Source organism: Lactuca sativa, chromosome 5 (genome assembly GCF_002870075.4).
Source record: "Lactuca sativa cultivar Salinas chromosome 5, Lsat_Salinas_v11, whole genome shotgun sequence".
Taxonomy (NCBI): domain Eukaryota; kingdom Viridiplantae; phylum Streptophyta; class Magnoliopsida; order Asterales; family Asteraceae; genus Lactuca; species Lactuca sativa.
The window spans coordinates 336,987,823-337,004,566 of NC_056627.2; positions in this window are offsets into that span (position 1 = coordinate 336,987,823).

Sequence of the window (16,744 nt, forward strand, 5' to 3'; positions counted from 1 at the left end):
AGGACCAGAGGGTCCACCCGAGTTATGGGACCGGTGGGTCCCACTGAGACAAATTGACCGAAGGGTCTTACCATGTTATAACCTCGAGTGGCTAATGAGATGTGTGTGCTATCTTGGGAAACTCACTAAGTTTTGTGCTTACCTTGTTATGTGTTATGTGTTTCAGGTTTTTCTTTGGATCGCAGGAAGGCACCGACTTGATTGTACACACCAGATGGTCCAACTTGCGCCATGATGGCGCAACAAGTGTATGGATGGCACAAAAGGCTTCAAGTGTGGCACGAGAACATCAAGATTGGAGCAACCACACCACCTTGGTGCAACAGGAACATACACGGCACAACAAGGCCATACATGGCACAAGAGCATACTCCATGGCTCAATAGGAGTACCCTATGGCTCAAGAAGGAGTATAATGGAACAAGAAGGAATTCCCTTAGCGCAAAAACATCCTTCTTGGCCCATCCCTTCAACATATGGAACAACAAGGTTCCCTCTTTTGTATGATCCGTTACTTTGGCACTTGATCCGTTCTTTTATTAGATGATCCATTCCTTTCTCAGATGATCTGCTCCTTTGTCACATGATCCATGAACCCCTAGTGCTCCAAATGATCCATGAACATGATCCAAATGCTCGAGTCACATTTAACAATTATAGAAAAGAGGGTATAAATGTGTGATATCTAAACCTATATATGTTGATTGTATGTAACCTAATACACCATATTATAATTGATCGGAACTTTATAACAAACAATGCTTTCGTCGGGTAAAAGCCAAAGCTTGTTGAAAGTGAAAAAGGTTCAGCCTAAGCAACATAGGGTACTTATCGATTGATGATGTAGTTCTTGGATCCATGTTGTACCTTTCTGTCAGCCGAGCATAACGCTTTTTTACAACTATAAAAATGAGTCTCTCTTTTCTATATTTATGTTTACTAAGTCCCTTCCAAATTATTTCATATGATGTAGAATGTACAACTTAGTATTGCAAAACTTGTTTGGAAAATTAGATGGGATATCTTTTGTACGATAAAGCGAAATTGGAGATAGAATTGCTCTTTTTTTTTTTTCTTCTTGATAGATCGAGAGAACCATAAGGATAGAAACATAAATAAATCTCAACAAGCTAAATTATATGTTGAAACTTTTATCTTTTGCATTCTTTGTTTAAGCTTCCAAGAAAAGGAAGATGAAGGAGATTGAGTTGTCATAAATATATTTTAGAAAATTAAACCATTCAAGAAAATGAATATGTGGATTTCTGGGTGGGTAAAGCTTCTGCACACCATATCAGTAGGGATCTTGAAAAAGTTTAAATATTAAGAGTGTAGAGATCGTTAAGAAAGGATCTATAAGGATTGTTGAAAAGATGAAGTTGAACCTCCTGGAATAGTAGCCATTTGCTCGAGGTCCCACGAATGGCACCACTTGATGTAACCCGGAAAATCTTCATGAGGCTAATTGATTCGAGACCTCGGATATGTGATTTGATGCCTCTAGCAATCCCCGATGTATTTCATATTACGCTCACAAACGATAATAGTTAGATTCACCCGACGATCAAGTTAGTATATATACAAAACGATGATCGGATCCTTTGAGCGAAGGGAATCCGAGTGTATGTAAGTGTGATGAGTATGTAGAGAGAGTTAGAGCATAATCGTCTTTATGTGTGTACAGAGTTATATATATGTAATACGAAGTACTTTTACCTTGTGAAGGTAAATTCCAACTATGCATTGAGAAGGGGCACAATGTTGGAACTTTTTGTCTTAGGAAAGAGTGAGTTGCAAAACCAAACAGAACCATGTTGGCCGAATGGCCGAACCGAATGTGGTTAACCGAATGATCGAACTGAACCTTCAATAGAAGGTTGAATCGAACTATCAACGGAAGATCAAACCGAACCTTTAGCAGGAGACCGAACCGAACCATCAGTAGGAGACCGAACCGAACCTTCAGCAGGAGACTGAATCGAAGCAACAACAGAAGACCGAACCAAAACTTCAGCAGGACACTGAACCGAACCTTAATCAGGAGACCAAACTGAACCATCATCATAAGACCAAACCAAACCTTCAGAAGGAGACCGAACCGAACCATCAGCAGAAGACCGAACCAAACCATCAGTAGGCGACCGAAACGAACCATTATAAAAAGTCTAATAAGAGATATACCTCATTAACGAGTTATAAACGTCTGTAAATTATTTAATAATTAGCATTTTACATTTATAATGAAATGAACAACCATATACAAATTTAACATAATAAGTTAATAAGAAACATATTTAAAAAAAGGTTTCCATCAGCATATATTAACTATATTATATTAATTCATAAATAAAATTTTAATTTTTTTAAATACAATATATGTAGTCGGTTTGGCGGGTTGACATGCGAACCCAAATAGGTAGCCCAACCTACCCATGAAATAAACAGGTTGGCAGGTTAGCGGGTTGGCGGGTCAGAAATCTCAACTCAAACATGTTTATTTTTGTTTCGGGTTCGTATCGGGTTAGTGGTTAGGTCGAGAATTGTCACTCCTACTGATTATAATGTAGTTGCATTCAAAAAATATACAACAATTGTTTAGATTTTTCTAACTGTTATCATAATGCACTTATTATAAATTGGTTTATATTGATTCTAACCTATTTTAAACTAAACAGACTAGAAATTAGTTATGATTTGATTTTTTTTTCTTTTTTTTTTGTAATTTTACGATAATAGCATAAGACGTCGTGGTCGTGTTGTGTTCCTTCTGGCCGTGTTACTCGTCTTTGTCTTGTTTAGAATATCTTCTTTTACAAGAATTTACATATGGGTGCAAATAGTTCTTTTTTCTATTTTTGACGTATTATCATTTTATCTTATTTTCCGTGTTTTTCTGGATCTGTGTTCGTGTTAACGAACAAAAACACGTTATCGTATTGTATTAGAATTTATAAAACCTAATTCAAGTCGTATCTTATCGTGTTAGCCAAAACCACAAAACAACATATTATGGGGTAGTATTGCGGATCACAAGAATATCACGTGCCTCTTACTGACAAATTTTCATAAGAAAGTTTCTTTGTGGAAAGCTACAACTTTTTCCATTGGAGGTTGGTTGACATTTGTAAAGTCGATACTTGGAAGCCTTGGGACATACCTTTTCTCACTTTATAAGGTACCTAGGAAAGTCATTCACAAACTTGAAAGTTTATGTAATTACTTCTTCAAGGGTAACATGTGAATCACAAGAACGTCACATTGATTGCTTGACACAAGACGATGAACTCAAAAGGAATGGGTGGTTTGAACATTGGGAGCTTAAGGGATTTTAATCTTGCTCTTCTCTCTAAGCGGTGTTGGAGTTTTAGAGATGGTACTAATATGATGTGGAAGAAAGTTCTTAGTTCTATTTATGGGTATCACATGGGTTTACGGGTGGTCAGACCCTTGGCTTATAGGATATCCGCATGGTTCAGAATCTGCGATATTTGCCTTGATCTCGAACCTTACAACATTGATCTCAACTACTTATTATATAGAAGCATTAATAAATGGAGAAACTCTATAACTTTTCATTGGTGTTAGGGTCTGGAAGTGAATAATGTTTTCAATGTTTCATCACTTAGAAAAGTGTTGATAACTTACCTGATAACAAATAATTTGCCCACGTTTTGGTATAAGGTTGTACAAAGGAAAGTAAATATTTTTATTTGGCATGCGAGGCTTCACAAACTTCCTACTAGGGAAAACATGATCTGTAGGAGGGTAAATATTACATTCGTTCTTTCTCCTTTGTGCAATTCATTTAACAAGAAAGAATATCATTTGTTCAGTGCTTGTTCATCCACCAAGGAAGTAGGGGTGGCTTTGATAATTTGGTGGAAGGACTTGCCTCTCTTCAACAATCCTCACTCCTTGGGCCTTAATTATGTTAGGTTCTTCTAGTAATCTCACGAAGGGAGGTGTTAAATTAATAAAGAATTCTTATTTCCAAACTTATAATTGACTTATTGTTGACTTTAAGGCCATTTTGGTGTGTTATCGTTTTTCACTTATTGTTGACTTTATGCACGTAGATCTATCAGTACATGGGTTAACCCATTGATAACCAAGTTGTTGTGAACAGAGTATATAATGTGTGAAGTTGGTGGAGAGGTCATTAGTGTTTGAAAAAATATATGTGATATTATCTCCATTATTATAATGGTTTTCTTTGTAATGTTAGGGTTTCATCTTGTGTATGTATAATTGTCTTTTTCTTCTGTAAGATCTTTATGAGTGAAACCTTGGAGAGTAAATAGGTTTATGTAGTGAGTTTTCATTTGTAAGTACATGTCAAACGAACTGATCTATTAATGAAATAGATTGCTCATGTTGGAAAATATTATGTTTGTTATTTTTCACATGGTATCAGAGCTCAAGGACCTTGTTCTTTCATCTGTTCAAGATCTATTCTTCCATTTGATCAATCACTATTTTTGTAGTGATCGATTTGGTTCATTCTTCATGTTGTCTATGGATCCCTCACCATCGGAAGTAACGGCGTAACCTTCTTGACGTCCTTTGCTTTTATATCCCTTGGTTCATGTCCCTATTGATGTAGGTTTTATCCGCCTTCTATTAGAAGGTGCACCGTGTTCTTCACCCTATCAATTAGGGTTTCTCTCAACTTTCATCTTAAGTTTATTGCTAATGTGGGTACGTATCGTGCTTAATGTTGGATTAGGTGTCTAAGTCCATAACTATAATTGGTATATACTTGAATTGGTAGTAGCAGAATCCTTTGGGGTTGCCCTTAAGACTAGCAATTAGACATGATGATTTTAGAGAAAGAGGTTGATTTATTATTTAATTAATAAATTGAAATAAATAAAATTTTAATATATTAATTAAAAATAGTAATATTTAATTTATATTTAATCAGAAATTAATTAGATTTAATTTTGGGATTAAAAGAATTAATTAAAATTGCAAGGAATGGATTGTAATTGTTCAATAGTTGAGAAAGAGGTAATCTAGAATCTTCCATAGACTATGGACGGTTTCCTGGAGCCTTAGGGTTTCCAGAATAATCTCTTATGAATAATCTGGAAAATTGATAACTACTCGGTTTAAGATTATCTTGGATTTGGGCTTATCTAGGGCTTACTGACTTCACTATAATCTGATACCCTATGATTTTTGGCCACATGTTCTTGAAGAGTACCAACCGAAAATTGAAACCTCCCTCCTCCTTCTTAATCATTCTTCTATTACTAGTGTTGGGTGTGAGCCATTAGAGGTGTGACAATTGTGACGTTTTTTCTAAAAGTCTCAACAACACTAAGGATATGGACTGTTATTGCTATATAACAATCAAAGGTATGTTTTGTAACCCTATTTAAGTATTTTTTTTATTATACACTATTGTTCTAGGGTTTCAACATTGTTGTTCCCATTGTATGTTTATTTAGAGAAAACGTAGATCAAATTTAGGGTTGCATGCACATATATGATTGTTTGTTATGCCCAAATCCCATCAGTTGTATCAAAGCATATGTTTAGTTTTCTATTGAATTTATATTAATGTGAAGTTGAACAAGGAGGAGAAAACAGAATCGTCATTTTGTTCATCAAACACGACGTGGAGTTCTTCCAACACGACTTGTTGGCTTGTGTATTCGACCCAACACGACGTGGTGATTGCTTACCACGGCGTGTTGTGCTATCAGATCCTAAAAATTCAATTTTTTCAATTATCTCATAGATTGATTAGGATAATTATCTTAATATTGTTTTAATTGGATATTTTAATTGGATAAAATTGAATATTTTAAAATGTAATTTGTTATCCTTATCTTGAATTCATGATTGATTTTATTTTTAATTTAATTAATTGAATATTAATTTTAAACTTTTAAAATATAACCTAGTATTTTTGAAAAGTTTTAAAAATACACCCTTATATTATATGTAATATTAAAAGTCTAATATATATATATATATATATATATATATATATATATATATATATATATATATATATATATATATATATATATATATATATATATATATATATATATATATATATATAAGACAAGTCAGTCGAACCGCTAGTATGTCTCGTTCACGAAGCCGATCTATAAGGTGGGTATAAATGAATTGCCTATAAAATAGCGATTGAATGGATGTCCACTCTCACTCACCGCTTCCTTGATTGGCGGAGGGCGTTAGCTAAACGGATTTGATAGGACACTTAATATTCATTAATAAGTATAATGATCCATAAAGTAACTAAATACATTTTTTATAAAATTCCTAATCTTAGTTACTTTACGAAAAATGTGAAATTATATGCTAACCCATGAAATTGCACATCGCACTTTATTGGTTGTTAGTGAAGCGTTTTTGGTTAACAGACACACTAATAGAGACTAATAAAGAGTGGCAATGGGTATCTCGTAAATTATCATTGATTAATAGAGTGTGTGTGGATAACCGACACATTAAAATGAGATGCAAAATGACATCGAGAGTACCAAGCTAATTTACATGGTTGTTCACATCATGTTTGTGATCCTTAATATCCCAGTCACAAATGGAAGAGCATAATTGAGATTAAACATGTCATTGAAAACTTCAATGATTCTCAAAAGATCTAGGAATTTCATTCAAAACTTAATTCTTTCGAATTTCATTTTTTTTAATGGTGAAATTGGTAAATCGTCATTTACCTACCTTTATATAATTTGAAATTAGATTACGAAATCCCTTTTCTAAGTTGTAAATTATTTAGTTGGATCATAGCCTTGATATTTCATTTGGGTGTTATATTGAGGATTGTTCTTATCTAAACAAAATTTTCTTTTCTACTCTTTAAGATGTCTGCTCCTTTTGATGCTTCTGGATCCTCCAACAACAACAACAAAAACAAGTTCTCTCTGTTGAACATATGTGCAAAGTGATAAATATTAAATAAACTTGAAGATCGATTAGATCTTTGTAACAGGTAGTGCGAAGAACATAAAACAATAAACAAGACAAGATTGAATCACAATGTGTCGAATGATTAATTCAAACAATCCTCAGCAGAGCTCGACTAAGAACTTCCGCTGTAGAGGATTTAGGGTTACAAGAACGATAATTAAAACTTTCGAATAATGCTCTGATCTTTCGTTACTATCGTTAACCTAAGATGCATGCAAGCACCTATATTTATAATAAACCCTACTATACTCACGGATGGACAGGCCCATACCGGAGATACAAAAACGGACTAGCTATCGAGCCCAATAGACGCAACACTTAATACAAAACACGACCCAACAATCTCCCCCTTTGCGTCAAATTGGAGCGAGACTACTTCTTCTTCTTGCTTGGGCCAGCAGCGGGTGTCTTCTTTACAGTATCAAACAAACGTGTGATAAGAGTGAGAATAGTCTGTCTGAACCGAATGTACCATTGTATCATGTCATCGAAGTACTTGACATCATCCGCTGAGTTTTGCTTGCATCTGTGGATGATCCCCAAAACATGCTCTAAGCAGGCAGTAGTGTACAGATGTTTGTTAGCCAAGGCAAAAAGACATTTCTGTCCTTCGTTTCTGGTGAACATGACTGAATTCCTTCTTGTGTCAATTCTGCCCATCTGCATTTGGTTCTGATCACTGGCCGAGCCAACAGGAGATATTTTTGGTTTCTTCTTAAATACGCTTGCTATCTCCTGATCCATCAGCGCAACTTCCATGATGTAGCACACCAGCATCCTCTTAAGATGGTCGATGATCGGACCACATTCAGCTTCGTTGGTGAGAAGGATGTTGTGCAAGATAATCTAATCATGGGGATTGAGATTTGAAAGATCTGCAAGGGAAATGGCATGCTCGGTTTTGGTAGATCCCCGAAGTACCTTGAACCGAATGTTAATGAAGTTCCCTTCAGTATACGGCTTCAAGACCCGAACGTTGATAATCTCCTTAGCGCTCCAAGTCTGATACTGAGGTTGAGCAGCCTTCAGATAGAAATCGATTAAGTCCCGATCAACCTGTGGATGAGGATGAGGGAACTCTGCAACGTTGGAGAAGGCATGAAAGATGAACGCCTTTCGTGTCAGTGGCATGTCAAACTAAGAGTCGACAGTATTGGAACAATCAAAAGAAATTACAGGTTCCAGCCACAAGATACTCGGTGTGTCGATGGCTTCTTTTATCATCCTCTCGAGGGTCCAAGCAGGAAAAAGAGTTTTCCTACTCTCAAGAAGGTCGTGGGCTTCCTTCTGTTTTCGTTCAGCTTCTTCAGCCTCTTTTGCCACACGAGCACAGACATCAGCCTCATTGCGTCGACTTCTACGCTTCAACAACTCGGTAATTGTTTCTTTGTCTTCTTCCTCTTCTTCCTCAGCAATATTTTTACCTTTGTCTTTCACACCCGAACCGGAGGCTTGGCCTACTGGAGGAGGTTCGGTAGTGTGAGTTGCCTTTGAGGAGTGAGGTGGTTGGGATACAGACTCCTTCTCTCCCCCTTGTTTCAGAATGGACACGAAATCAAGTAGCCCTTCGATTTTGCTTAACAGGGCAAGGGCGGGAGCAAGCTTCTCTGCAAGGGTACACCTCACAGAATAGTTAAGGATATGATCATGTGCTTCGAGGATGTTTGAGATGGCTGAGTGGACATCCGAAACACACGTCTTTATCACCTCCCTTTAAATTGTAACAGCATCTTTTGAAAAATACCGCCACGTGGATTAAAATCAACCACAGCCTTTAATCGACTGCCAATCCATGTAAAATACCTGTAATTAATAGAACCTGAATTTTGGAAAAACAAAGATTTTCGTGCTAAGGGTGTAAAAGAAAAGAAATAAAGCAATAATTTTTGGGAAAAATGTGATGTCAATAAAGACACGAAACAAATGATCCCGGGCACGAATCTCTTCCTTCAAAGTCAAGAGAGACCTTAAAGTGCTGGTGTGGTTTCCCGTTGAATGACGATCAAACACTTGTTAAGAAGTGTTGAAAGGCTTCTTTTAATTAGGCTTATTAGGGTGGCTTTCGCTTCAATTCAACATTCCTAATCTTGATATAAGATAGAAAGTGAACGAAGTACTTGTGAGACCGGTGTAGTCTGTTGAACAAGTAGGTTGGGAATAATTTAATTTGGCTAGGACATTGTTAAAAAAGATCTCAACAAAAATTTAAAACTGGATCCCAAGGGAAGAAATGTTATTGGTGTTAACAATTTCATAGGAATCACACAAAAGAAAATTTGAGATTTCAAGGAGGTACGTACGTCAATTCATTAGTGAAAACTAGATCAAATTAATTGTTCACCGTCAATTCGTATTGGGCATTGAATTTTGGGTTTCACTTAGATCGTAGTGACACGAAACTAAGATCATAAACACAGAAATGGTGTAACCATAAACCTCAGTGGTAATTTCTGAGAGTCTCAAGGGTTACTTTTGTGAAACGAAAGTGATGGAGAAATGCAATTTAGATGGTGTAAGAAAACAAAGTACCTCTGCTGTGAAAAACTGGACCAAGCAGAAAACTCTTATCTCATGTGAGAAGAGAGTTAGGTAGCTGATGATTAGAATAAATAAGGAAGCCTAATTGGGAAGACAAGGTTTGTTTATACCAAGTCAGTAAGACCTATTATTCAGAATCAAGTGAGGCTTTGGACACATACAACAACATGCTTCTAGGGACACTTAGCTAATTCAATAATTTCGCCATAAACGAACACACACATAAAATTAAAGCTAAAAAGAAAATAAAGAACAAAATATTTTTGGAGTTTTTGAATTTATAAAAGAAATATTTTTGGGATTTTTATGAACAAATAAAAGATGAAATAAAAAAATAAGGCAAAAGAAAAAAAAAATTACTGAGAAAAAAAAATTTGGAACTGAACCCGAGCATTCGGTTTATTTCGGTTGTTAAAAACTTTGGAACCGAACCCGAGCGTTCGGTCTATTTCGGGTAAGAAAAATTTTGGAACCGAACCCGAACGTTCGGTATATTTCGGTTGTCAAAGAAAATAGGTTTTAAAAAGAGAATAACTTTGAGAATAAAATAAATGCAATTGGAGCAATTATACATAAGATCTACAACCAAGAAAACTACCTTTGATTGATGAGCGAAAAGCAGATTATTTAACCGAACCCGAGCGTTTGGTTCATTTCGGTACATTAGTACAAGACCCGAACCCGAACGTTCGGTCTATTTCGCTTCTTACTTTTGAGTTTGAGAGGTAATGTTTGGTACTGACTCCGATTCCATCATACCTAGCCCTTGTAGAATTTTGTTGAACGATGCTTCAGGAAGAGCTTTGGTGAAGATGTCAGCCAGTTGATCAGTGGTTCGAACAAAATGAATTTCGATGTTCCCATCTTCCACATGATCTTTAATGAAGTGATACCTTAGTGCTAAGTGCTTGGTCTTGGAGTGTTGCACTGGGTTATGACAGATCCTAATTGCACTCTCAGAGTCACAATATAATGGGATCTTTTTCATATTGAGTCCATAGTCCCGGAGTTGACTTTGGATCCAAATCACTTGAGAAGTACAGGAGGCAGCTGAGATATATTCTGCTTCAGCGGTAGACAGAGATACACATGTCTGTTTCTTTGATTGCCAACTAACCAACTTTCCGTCTAGGAATTGGCAGCCTCCCGTGGTGCTTTTCCTGTCTAGTCCACAACCTCCAAGGTCTGCATCTGAGTAGGCTTGAACGAAGAAGCTTGAGTTGGATGGATACCATAGGCCTAAAGATGTAGTTCGCTTGAGATAACGGAGTATGTTCTTCACTGCAAGCATATGAGGTTCACGTGGATTCGACTGAAATCTAGCACAGTAACAAACAGAGAACATGATATCAGGCCTGCTAGCAGTAAGATACATTAGTGAACTGATCATCTGGCGATATAGCGTAATATCAACTGCTGGCTTATCCAATGACGGAGTAAGCTTGGTGCCGAACGCCATTGGAACTTTCACTTTTGAATCTCCCATCATGCCAAATTTTGCAAGGAGAGTCTTCGTGTAAGCTTCCTGATTAATAAAGATGCCTTCGGGTCCCTGTCTAATATTTAAACCAAGGAAAAAGTTAATTGGACCCATTGAGCTCATTTCAAATTTAGTCTCCATTAGCTTTCTGAATTCAGCCGTTAAGCTAGGATTCGTTGAGCCAAAGATGATATCATCGACATAAATTTGAACAATCATAAGGTGGTTACCTTCCTTCTTACGAAAGAAGGTTGGGTCAACCAAACCTTGTTTGAATTTGGACATCTTTAAAAACTTGGTTAGCGTTTCATACCAGGCCCTCGGAGCTTGTTTCAGTCCATATACGGCTTTGTCCAAAATGTAACAGTGATTGGGGTACCTTTCATTAACAAATCCAGGAGGTTGCTCCACGTACACGGTTTCTTCAAGTTCTCCATTTAGAAATGCGCACTTGACATCCATTTGGTAGACCTCAAACTTTTTGTGTGCATCATAGCAAGAAATATTCTAACGGATTCCAGCCTAGCAACAGGAGCGAAAGTTTCTTCATAGTCGATTCCTTCCTCCTGACAGTATCCTTTCACTACCAGACGGGCTTTGTTTCGTATCACGTTGCCTTCCTTGTCCATCTTATTCCTGAAGACCCATTTGAGACCAACAACTGAGGCATCTTAAGGAGTTGGAATGAGATGCCAAACTTTATTCCTTTCGAATTCATTTAGTTCATCTTGCATAGCTTGAACCCAATCAGAGTGATCAAGAGCAGTGTTAACTGTCTTTGGTTCAACTTTTGAGACGAAGGAGTTAAACATACAAAATTCTACTTTTGAAAATAAGGAAGTTTGTTTTGCCTTTAGTTGTGATCGGGTCAGGATCTTTTCAGAGACATTACCGATAACCTGAGAAACAGGATGATCTCTGGTCCATTTGACAAGAGGAGGGTAATTTGGATCATAAGATGGATCCAATTCAGCGTTTACCATCTCTTCTAGTTCAGATTGACTATCATAGTCGTAAGACATATCTGCATTCTCCCCCTCGACAGATAAGCTTTCAGGTGTGTCTTGAGTTTCTGGAGCTATAGGAGCTTCGTGTGGTGTTGAGCTTTCAGGTACCACTGGACTTTCGGGTGCAGATGAGCTTTCGGGAGCAGCTGGAGAATAGTTCTCCCCCTCAACATGTGAGCTCGCCTGTGATGACGAAGATGTGCCCTCCCCCTCAACTGAAGTATCGTGCTGTGGAGGGTCATTAGAACTTGATCCTCCTTCATTCATTCTCTTTGCAGTATCTTCGATGAGTTGCTTCAGATGATCTACTTTGTTGTCTGCTGCACTCGCTTCTGAGAGAGTTGCCTTCTCTAGTTCATCAAATAACTCGACGAACTTCTCAAATAGGTTTGCAATCGAGGCTGTGACTTGGCCTGTGTGAGAAAAGATTTCTCCAACTGTGTCTTCTTTGGCCTTAAGCTTTTTGACATAGCTATCATCAAAAGTCACATAATAGGTTTCTTCTATTTTCCTCGAGCGCTTGTTTAATACCCTGTAGGCTTTAGAAGTGAGAGAATAGCCCAGAAATATCCCTTCATCGGCTTTGACATCGAACTTGTTACGATGTTCTTTAGAATTGAAGATGAAGCACCGTGAGCCGAATACATGGAAAAATTTGACATTTGGCTTCCTGTTGTTGATGATCTCATAAGGAGTGAGAGTGAATCGCTTATTGAGATATGACCTATTCTGCGTAAAACAAGCAGCAGCAATAGCATCAGCCCAAAAATATAAAGGTAAAGAAGCAAAACTTAGCATGCTTCGGGCCGCCTCACACAAAGATCGGTTTCGTCTTTCGACAATCCCGTTTTGTTGAGGAGTCTAGGGAGCTGAGAAGTTATGACTGGTTCCTTTGTCGGCTAAGAATTCTTCGAATTCTTTATTTTTGAACTCTAGACCATTATCGCTCCTAATGTTGCGAACGACTTTCTTTAGCTGTACTTCAATCTGCTTGATAAACGTCTTCAGCTTGAGAGTCGCTTCAGATTTGTGCTTCAGAAAGAACACCCATGTAAAACGCGAGAAATCATCAACGATGACAAGAATATACTTGCTACCGCCGATGCTTTCGATAGATGATGGACCACACAAGTCAATGTGAATTAACTCTAATGGTTCAACAACTTTAGTGTTTACAATCGATGGGTGACTTTGACGACTCTGCTTCCCCATTTCACACGCAGCACATAAATGTTCTCGATCGAATTTGAGCAATGGAAGACCTCGAACATGACCACCTGTGACAAGTTTGTTGATATCCTTGAAGTTGAGATGAGAGAGCCTTCGGTGCCACAGCCACCTTTCGTTAGATTGTGCTTTGGATAACAGGCAGATAGCTGGATTCCCTTTGATGGGTTTGAGGTTCAGGGGAAACATTTTGCCTTTGCGCTCCGATTTGAGAATGACTCTTTTCGTTTTCTTCTCAATTATTTCCGAACCCTCATCATCGAATGAAACCTTGAGACCGGTACCTCCAACAAGCTGAGATACACTGATGAGGTTGTGCTGTAGTCCTTCAACGTATGCAACCTTCCGAATCGTAAAATCACCATTTGTAATCATTCCATAGCCTTTTATGGTGCCGAAGGAGTTGTTCCCGAACTTGACATTTCCACCGTTTGAGAGAGACCTAAACTCCCTCAATTCTTCCTTCCTTCCTGTCATGTGACGTGAGCAGCCACTGTCAATGTACCATTCTTCGTCAAACTGCTCGTCACTAATAACCTGCAAAAATTAAGCAGATTTAGGAACCCAAAGTTTCTTGGGTCCACGTGAGCCTTTCACTGGAACAGGAATAGTTAGAGAGATGTCAACAAGATATGTTCTTTTTATTAACGTTGTTTCATCTTTCTTTTTAATGGTGAAAACCTTAATTTTGTTGTGATTTGTTTCTTTTGGTTTGGATTCTGGTTTAGGTATTTGGACTCTGGGATTATTTTGATTTGTTTCAACTGATGAAAACTTTGATTTTCCTTTCACATTTGTTGATGATTTAGGTTTTTGAGTGCGAACAGAGTTGAATTTAGAAAGAGGTTGAGAGGAATTAGAAGAATTAGAAGAAGAAGAACGAGAGAAGTTTGACTGAGATGAGTTCTTGGCTTGAGATTCTAAGTGACCCTTTTGTTTTTGATCATTAGTAGGACCGAACCTAGATCTTTGGTCTCTTTTGCTCTCGGAACCGAACCTCTGCTTTCGGTAGATAGTGTTTTCTGAACCGAACCTTTGCTTTCGGTTGTCAAATTTTTCAGAACCGAACGTATCCTTTCGGTTGTTTTGACCTTCATAACCGAACCTCTCTCTTCGGTTGTTATGACTTTCTTGTGATCTAACAGTGTTTTTCTCTGACTTTAAATTTCTGTTATGATAAGAGAAATGGGCATTTTGAGATTGCCAGAACTGTTTTCTTTCAGAGAGATTCTTCTTGTATCTCTGATTCCTTTGCTGTTTCTGATTTCTCACCTGCTTCAGCTGACGATGGATATTCGCTTTTTGTTTTTGCTTTCTGTCAACTGATTCACTTTGAACTGATGATGTGTCGCTTGAAGGAGTGACTTCTTTTGCAGAAACTCCTTTTTCTTCAGGAACATCTTTTGTACCACTAGTACTTGGCACGTCGAAGTTATCAGGCTTGTTCAAAGGCTCTGGCACATATCTGCCTTTGGTTTTCCATGAAGTCCTTTCTGACAGACCAACTGTTTCGTCAGCATTGTTGATAGGAGCAGACCAGAAGAACTCATCACAACCATCAACATTATCTTCGTTTACAATAGTTGTGAGTTCGGCTGTCTAATGTTCTGTTACGCCTGTGACTTTATACACCTGATTTGGAGTTGTTCTCACTTTTTGGTATACAACAACCTTGTCTTCAAGGATCGGGGACTTTTGTTGGGACAGACGAGCAAACTCCACAGAATTTTCTGAAATAAGATTTTTGTGGTTTTTGGGTTCGCTCTTGACAAACTCTGAACAGTCAACTGTGTCTTCAACAGAAATTTCACTCATATCATCATCCTCATTGAGCTCAGATGCATTTTCAACATCAATTTTATTTTCTGCGCTCAGGTTGGCATTCAATGAGTCAAACTTTTGTATGGTTTCAGTTCTTAGTTTTAGTTTATCATTTTCATCCAAAAGATTTTTCAGCATGTCTTTATGGTCCTTGGACTTTATGAAAGATTCGATTTTGTCTAGACCATACATATATGTCGGATTAACATCCTCAGACGAAACAACACTTTCACAGTTATATGCTTCAGCGTCAATTTCATCCTCCTTAAACTCAAGGAAGGGCAAAATCATGCGATGAATTTTCTGCCCTATTTCACAGTTTAAATGAAGTTGAGTGATATTAGTGTAAAGACGCTTAGCAATTAAACAAAAGACATTTCTCTGTTTTAAAAGTTTTAAATTGTCTCTTTGTAAATAAATGTTTTCATCCTTGGATTTGATTAACTCCGACTCCTTTAGCTCGATCCATATCCTTCGTTCCTCACTCTTTGAAGATACCCTGCTTATTTGGTCAGTTAGGTTAGAATTGGTGACTCGTGTTTGAGTTAAACTGCTGTCTAGATGAGAGATTCTTGAATTAACATTTTTTAGTTCCTTTTCATATGAACTTTGTGGGACTTTGAATGAAACAAAAACTGATTGTACCTTCTTGATTAATTCATCAAGCTCGTTAAACTGTACGCTGAGAGGTTTTGCTGTGAAGCACAAGTCCTCTCGCTCCTTTGTGTCTTCATTCCCACCATCTGTGTTGTATCCCCTCATCTGAGACACGTCTGACACCATTAAACACTTTCCACCACTCCCTTCACCTTTTGCAACATAGGCCTTTCCATGAGATGGCTTCCTGACTTCATCGTCCTCAGAATCGGTTGACCAGACCTCCACGCCACCGAACTCATCATCCGCTACCAAACCCTGCACAATTAAAGCATTCATAGAGGGGTTAGCAGTGGATTTCTTTCTTTTGATCTCTTCCAGCTTTTTCAACAGCACAGTTTCTTCGTCTTTTTCCTCATCCTTTTCTGCCATTTTCTTGAGAACATAATCTTTGGCATAGTGGTTCTTTCCTCCACAATAATAGCAGCTCACACCTGAATCTCCTTCAGCTTTCGGTTCCTTCTTTGGTTCTTCTGCTTTCGGTTCTTCCCTAACCATTTCAGAACTGTAACTTCCCTGCCAATTTCAGTTCTTATTTGTAGGGAACCTTTTCTTGATGAACCTCTTTGGGTTTGAGACCATCATTGCATAGTCTTCAGAGGTAAGGTCATAATCCTCTAGGTTGAGGTCTTCATCTTCCATCACAGCTTTGCTTTTGGACAGAAGGGCCAATGATCCCAAGCTTGAAACCACATTTTTCTCCTGTAACACAATCTTTTCTTGAGATTTCAAAATCCCTACCAGTTTCGCCAAAGAGTAAGATTTGAATTGCTCATGCGCTTTAACAGTGGACACAACCGCTCTACACTCAGATCTGAGACCGTTTAAAAATGTAACCTTTTGTTCAATCAACTTCCTTTCAATATCATGTTTAATCATCTTACTAAGAAGATGATTGAAGCGATCGAACGTTTGAGTTACAGTTTCTTCAGGACTCTGCTTGAATTCACCAAATTCGGACAAAAGCAAGGTTTGAATGGAATGCTCGAGATATTCGTCCGTAGAATATAACTCTCACAGGCTATCCCATATTTCTTTGGCAGTG